The sequence below is a fragment of the Tamandua tetradactyla genome, chromosome 16 (genome assembly GCF_023851605.1).
Source record: "Tamandua tetradactyla isolate mTamTet1 chromosome 16, mTamTet1.pri, whole genome shotgun sequence".
NCBI classification, from domain to species: domain Eukaryota; kingdom Metazoa; phylum Chordata; class Mammalia; order Pilosa; family Myrmecophagidae; genus Tamandua; species Tamandua tetradactyla.
The window spans coordinates 33,159,860-33,166,055 of NC_135342.1; the positions used below are offsets into that span (position 1 = coordinate 33,159,860).

At 57.4% G+C, this 6,196-nt stretch overlaps 1 long non-coding RNA gene across 1 annotated transcript; it reads right to left on the reverse strand.

The window, feature by feature from the left end:
* Positions 1 to 279: 279 nt before the first annotated feature.
* On the reverse strand, positions 280 to 4,430 carry LOC143660250 (uncharacterized). Its single transcript, XR_013163892.1, has 2 exons — positions 3,979 to 4,430; positions 280 to 495 (listed from the first exon to the last, which is right to left on the reverse strand). It is a non-coding gene; the product is annotated as an uncharacterized LOC143660250 (long non-coding RNA).
* Between the last annotated feature and the right edge of the window lie 1,766 nt (positions 4,431 to 6,196).

Below are 6,196 nucleotides of genomic sequence, written 5' to 3' on the forward strand. Positions count from 1 at the left end.
AAGGTCAGAGGCCAGAGCCCTGAGGCGGTGGCCTGACATCAGAACACAGGGTTCTACCTGGAGGTGATGTCGGGAGGGGCCCAGGCCCCCTCCCCTGCTGCCAGGGTTCTCAGCGTGGTTTGGCCTTGTGCTGTGGGCAGAGGCCTGCACCCATGTCCTGCACCCAGGCCCTGCACCCAGGCCCTGCACCCTGTGGCAGCTGCAGGGCTGAGCACGTGTTCTGCCCCTCGGGCGGGAAGACAGGGGCCAGAGGGCAGCAGGACAGAGCGCGCGGGCTCACCTGGCACCTGCTGGGGGCCGAGCTCCGCCGGATCCTGCAGGCCGATAAAGAGGAGGAGGCCCGCGGCTCCGAACAGCAGGATGGAGGAGAACATGCAGGCCAGCCGCATCGTTCCAGGTCGTGGGGCCATCCGGGGCTCGCTCCAGGCTCGCCTCTCGGGGGTGGGAGGCGCCTTCTTCCCTCATCATCCACACCAGGAGTCCATCAGGCACAGTCTACAGGGCAGAAGAGAAGGTCTGTCCATCACCAAGGGACAGATGGGGCGTCCCTAGGAGGGGCTGAGACCAGCCGCTGCACGTGACCCAGGAGCAGTCCCTACACTCCCTGCCCTCTGCTGCTCCCTCAGGGGTCCCCTGCCACTTTTTCAGGCCCAAGACGGGGTTGAGGGGAGTTTCCCTTTCTCCCTCCACCATCCCACCCCTACATGACCAGGACACCAGCTTCCTGCCAGGGTCTCCTGTGTCTGTCCCAGAAAAACCACATTGAGAGACACTCACCAAACCTGCCTAGAGGACAAGCGACCACCCCCCTCACACTTGTCAAGGCTCTCTGAACCCCAAAACATGAAGGTATGCTTGCCATGCAGGGGGGCCTATGGTGCAGGCAGGACTCTGTCCTTGTACCTCACAACTGTCCTGGCGGACAAAGCCCTCGGACCTGCCTCATACAGCAGGAGGCTTTCACACACTTGAGGGCAGGCTAATCCCTCACGGCTTGCTGGGGCTTCCTCTGTTTGGGTTTTTCCCACTGGCCAGAGCTGGCCCTCATGGCAGATGCTGTGCTGGTGGGAGCAAGACCCCCTGGAGCTGAAACCCTCCAGAGCCCGGCAGGGGCTCTGCAGACAGGGCTGACATTGTGGGGGGACATGCTTGGGAGACCAAGTCACCTGCTTGCCACCCCGAAACCCTGAGTCAGCTCCAGGTGCTGGGCAGTCAGGAACCAGCTGCTCGGCCCAGCCCAGAGGGCCCGGCATCCAGACGCGTCCCCATGCATGGAGGCCCATGGCAGGTTAATTAAAGTTAACTGAGTGTTCCAGTTCACACTCCTCTCAGGGTTCCAGTTCACACTCCTCTCAGGGTTCCAGTTCACACTCCTTTCAGGGTTCCAGTTCACACTCCTCTCTGAGCTTGGGGCTAAAGGGGGCAGCCAGACCTGTGTCTGAGGGAGGCCAAGCTGGGGACAGCTCCCATCAGGCTCGGAGACCAGTTAGGTGGCTGGTCTGGGGTCCCAGAGCAGAGGTGCCCCTCTGCATGACGGCATTTTCCCACCTGGGGTCAATCGGGCACAGAGGCTTAACCAGGGCCACCCCTGCCCTGGCACTGGACACTAACAGAGGAAGCCCCAGCTCTTGTCCCTCTGTGTCCAGCCTTTGGGGCCCAGGGCAGGAAGTGATGAAAGGAAAAGCCCCTCCCCAGTCCCTGGCCAGAAGAGCTCCCCAGGACTAGAATGTTTCTCAGAACAGCTTGAAGGGCCGAGGAGTGTTAAATGGCAGGTTTGGATTTCTCCCCTCTGCAGTTTTTTTCTTTTCTCACTCAGTTAACTTTAATTAACCTGCCATGGGCCTCCATGCATGGGGACGCGTCTGGATGCCGGGCCCTCTGGGCTGGGCCGAGCAGCTGGTTCCTGACTGCCCAGCACCTGGAGTTGACTCGGGGTTTCGGGGTGGCAAGCAGGTGACTTGGTCTCCCAAGCATTTCCCCACACAATGTCCGCCCTGTCTGCAGAGCCCCTGCCGGGCCCAGCCTTGAGGCCCCAAGGAGGGCGAGTGTGATGGAGAGGCCGAGCTGCTCTCACCCACCCTCTCTCTGTGTCCCCCCACAAGCACTTAGCCTAACCCCTCGTGAGTCCCAAAGGAGTCCTGGAAAGGAGTTAGAGAAGCAGAAATGACATGGCTCGGAGGCGGCCCGGATGAGACTCTCAGACAGGGAGCAGGGGTGGGAGCTCAAGGCCTCTCCGAAGCAGCTCATTGGTGCGCCCTGCACGTGGACTCAGGCAGGTGTGTGCGCACAAACACGTGCTCACACACACGCCCAGCACACACAGCACCAGCGGCCCCCTGCATGAGCCTCTGATTATGTGGGCCATGGTGCTGGCCCAGCCCCTGCAGCCACGGCAGCCTTCCAAGACGGGCTCGAGGCCAGGGTGGTCCCCAGCACGAGGGTATTTCCTGAGGGAGGAAGCAAGGGACAGTGGAAGGAGGGAAGGAAAGACAACAATTCTATGGCTAGCACGTGGAACTACCTGGTAAAATGACCAAAGCAAGGGCCCCCAAACAGGCCCACAGGCTCCACACAATGGACAAAGACTGAGAAGCATCTGTGAGAACTGCATTGTTTGTACAGAAGCTGGTGCTGCAGAAGTGACTACAGGAGAGCTGGCCGGTCCCCCTCTTCTCTTCAGTCTGTCACGCCTATGGCCATCTGAACCAGTACAGACCTCTCTGTTAGACTCATCCTGCACCGTGACCCATCCCCATTTGTCTGCGAATGTGCCCAAAGCAAACCCGCCACATCAGACACATGGAGGAGCCAGGCTCCTGCCACCCACGTGCTTGGTAGCTGGACAAGGACCACATCCCTGCCCCCAAATTTGGTGGGAAAAGAACACGGCCCCAGAGCCTACATCTGCAAGGGGCAGAAGGATCAGTCCCCCCATGCTCCCCATCCTGAAAAGGTATTCAACAGCTGCCCTTTCCCTTTCAGAAACCCCACTCCCCATTTTACTGACCCACGAGAAAATGCAAGGATTCCCTCCCATGCCCAGGGAAACTGGTTCTAGAGCTGCACCTGGTCTCCTCTGCCCTGGTCCAAAGCACCAGCCTTTTCCTCCGGGACCCCTCGCGGCATTTGCCTTCCCTGGAGACAGAGTCCATCTGACCAGCTGGCGCCCCGCTCCATGCAAACAGGCATCATGATGGTGACTCGCCTCCCCTCCTGGGCAACTCGTTGCAGCCTGGCTGGGTTGTCCCCATCATCGGGCTTGTAGGAGCCTCCTCCCCGAAGGGTGGGGGTAGGGCGAGGTCACTGCCAGGCTACACAGTACTCCAGGGAGTGTGCACATCTGATGCCCTATTGTCCCTGTAAGGATCCTTTTCTTCAAAGTCACACATCATTTTCAAAGCAACAGGGGAGATGCTCGTCCAAAGGCTACTCATCTCCTCTCCTCCGAGTGGATGTGACACGGTCAGAGGCCAGGTTCTGGCTGCCCAGGGGCCCGGTAAACACTCTACAGGCCTCCACTCCACCTGGGACAGCCCCTCCCACCACACCGCAAAGCACTCGGCTCCAAAGACCAGTGGGACACCCTCCCCTCCCTGTGTCCCTTCTGATACTGACAGACAATAAGAACTGGATTAAGGATTCAAAATCCTGGTGGCAGAGATGGGGGAGGGCTCAGGCAAGAAAGATAAACCGCCCAGTGAGTTTCCAGAAGGTCCTGCCCTCCTCACGATTCCTACTCCCCCAGCGGCCTCTCTCCCTGGAGCCTGGATGGCATCACCAATTTTTACTTTAAGAAAGAAAGAGAGAAAAGAAAAGGTTCCAATTAATCTTGTAAACCCCCCCCCCCCCCCCAGGACACAGGGCAAGGCCAAGGATTCATCCCATTTCCTTATTTATTTGATTTAAAATTTTGCCTCTCTGGGAAATTCACTTCAGGGCACAAGAAAGGACTAGGGAATTGAGCCAAAACACACGCACCTCCAGTGGCGACGGGCAGGCAGACGGATGGACGGATGGCTCCAAGGACACGCTTGGCTGAGGCTGCTCTGAGGCCGGGTGCTCCCGGGCTCACCCAAAGGACCCCCTCTGGCTGTGGGGACCCACGCCTGAACCCCTTTAGAGGCAGCAGGAGGCATCTGGCCATGTGCCCGGGGGAGACCCCATTTGGTCTTCGGACCCTGGGGCCTGGGAAAGTTGTCTGTCCTGTCGGTCCCCTCCTCGCACGCACGGGCAGGAGCGAACAATGACGTCCCTCCCGGCTGAGGCTCTGGGAGAAGCTGTTCATCGGAGAGAGGCTGCTATGGCAACTTGAGGAGGCTGGAGCCCAGCAGTGCCGTCACCTTGAATCCGGCACCGCGCGTTCTGTCGTGGCGGCAGAGGGAGCCGCTCCCCGACTCTCCCACAGCCGCAGCGGGCGGGCTGGCCTGACCTCTGCCTCCCCTCCCCAGCCTCCCAGACTCGGTAACTAATTTGCTTTTCGCTGGAATGGAGCACACGGCCCAGTCCCCTGAGAGCACCACCTCCATCTGTTTTGTCAGACTAGTTCTTAACGTGTGTGCGGCTCCTGCTTACTTCTGAGCTGGGGCTCTTCTTAATTTCAGCTCATTAAAATCCTGCAGCTAATTAAAACAGCTTTAACAGTGGCGGCGGCAAACTCTGGGGCCAGTCCCTCCAGTTTATATGCCTAGGCATAAAGTTGCAAAGCTCTCTGCTCTGCCAGGATGACGAATGGCCGCAAGGGCTCGGAGTCTGAGGCGGGTCCTGCAGACTCAGAAGCGCTTCTGCCCTGCCCACCGGGACGGGGAGCGCTGGCCGCGGTCCTGAAGTCCCCGCGGCCCATCCGGGCGCGCCCGGCCGGCTCGGCAGCACCGCGCTCCAGGGAGGGGCGACCCGCCGGCCATGCGCTTCAGGGAGGGGAGACTCGCCGGCCATGCGCTTCAGGGAGGGGAGACTCGCCGGCCATGCACTCCCGTTACAGGGCAGGGATCCTTCCAGCCCTTCCTCCCCCATGCTCTCTGCAAGGCCAGAGGCCGGAGCATAAATCAGGCTCCATCAGTCCACAGCCTTGCTCCCCGGCCCACTAGGAACACGGCGGCCAAGCCTCCCACCATTGCATCCACAAAGCGGGGCTATGTGAGGCGGAGGTGGGGTGGGGGTGGGGGGCGGGGTGGAGTCTGCAAACACGCAGCTGCAGCGAGGGGGTCTGGAGAGCCCGACCAAGGTGCCACAGGATACAGGACCCTCCACTGCTGCTGGGGTAGTACCACGCCCAAGATACACCCCTGCCCAGGACTTCTTACATTTTGAGGGCATTTCATGGCAATGAGGCAGGGCAGAGAACAGTAATCCTGCAGGTGGAGTACCTCCCCAGCCCTGCCCTGGCAGAGGCCGCATCTTGCTAGAATGTGCCCCTCCCCCACTGCGTGGAGAGTGTTCACGCGTCTGCCTCGGGCTCTGAGCCTAGGCAGCACCGTCAGGGCCGTCCCTAATCTTTGTATTCCCAGCACTTAGCACAGTGCCTGGCACAGGGAAAGCGATCAATAAGTTCTGCTGCATGTTGACTGAGCACGAGTTAACAGGTAGATGTGCTTGGGGCCATCTGGAGAGAAGCACTCCATGAACCGGGAATATTAAAAAGGTCATTTACGTTTCAGGGAGCTGCAGGTTTGTTTTGATCAGGGCTGAGTTAGAATCAGATCCAAAGAGTAGCCCGATCCTCTGAAAACAGAAGAAGCAAGGAAGTATGGTTCCAATCCAGGAACCGGAGGGGGTCTGACAGCTCATAAATATCCAAGGTGCACTCTCCTCCAGGATATCACTTTCATATCATGCTGGTATAACAGAGTATGGGGCTTGAAGACTAATATACTTTCTTTTCCTTAAAGGCTTATATATATATATATATATATATATATATATATATATTATTAAATTTATTTATTTATTAATTTAAAAAATTAAGAACAAACAAACAAAAACATTAACATATTCTGTTCTACATCTATAATCAGTAACTCTCAATATCATCATGTAGTTGCATACAGGCTAATATATTTTTAAAGGTTAATGTTGACTCTATCTCTTTATATACAAATATACATTAACATATAATATACACACAAGCAAGTCATTTAGAAGCCACAAAACTGATTTCAAGCCTTTAAAATATAATATGATGCTAGGAGACCCCCAAAGA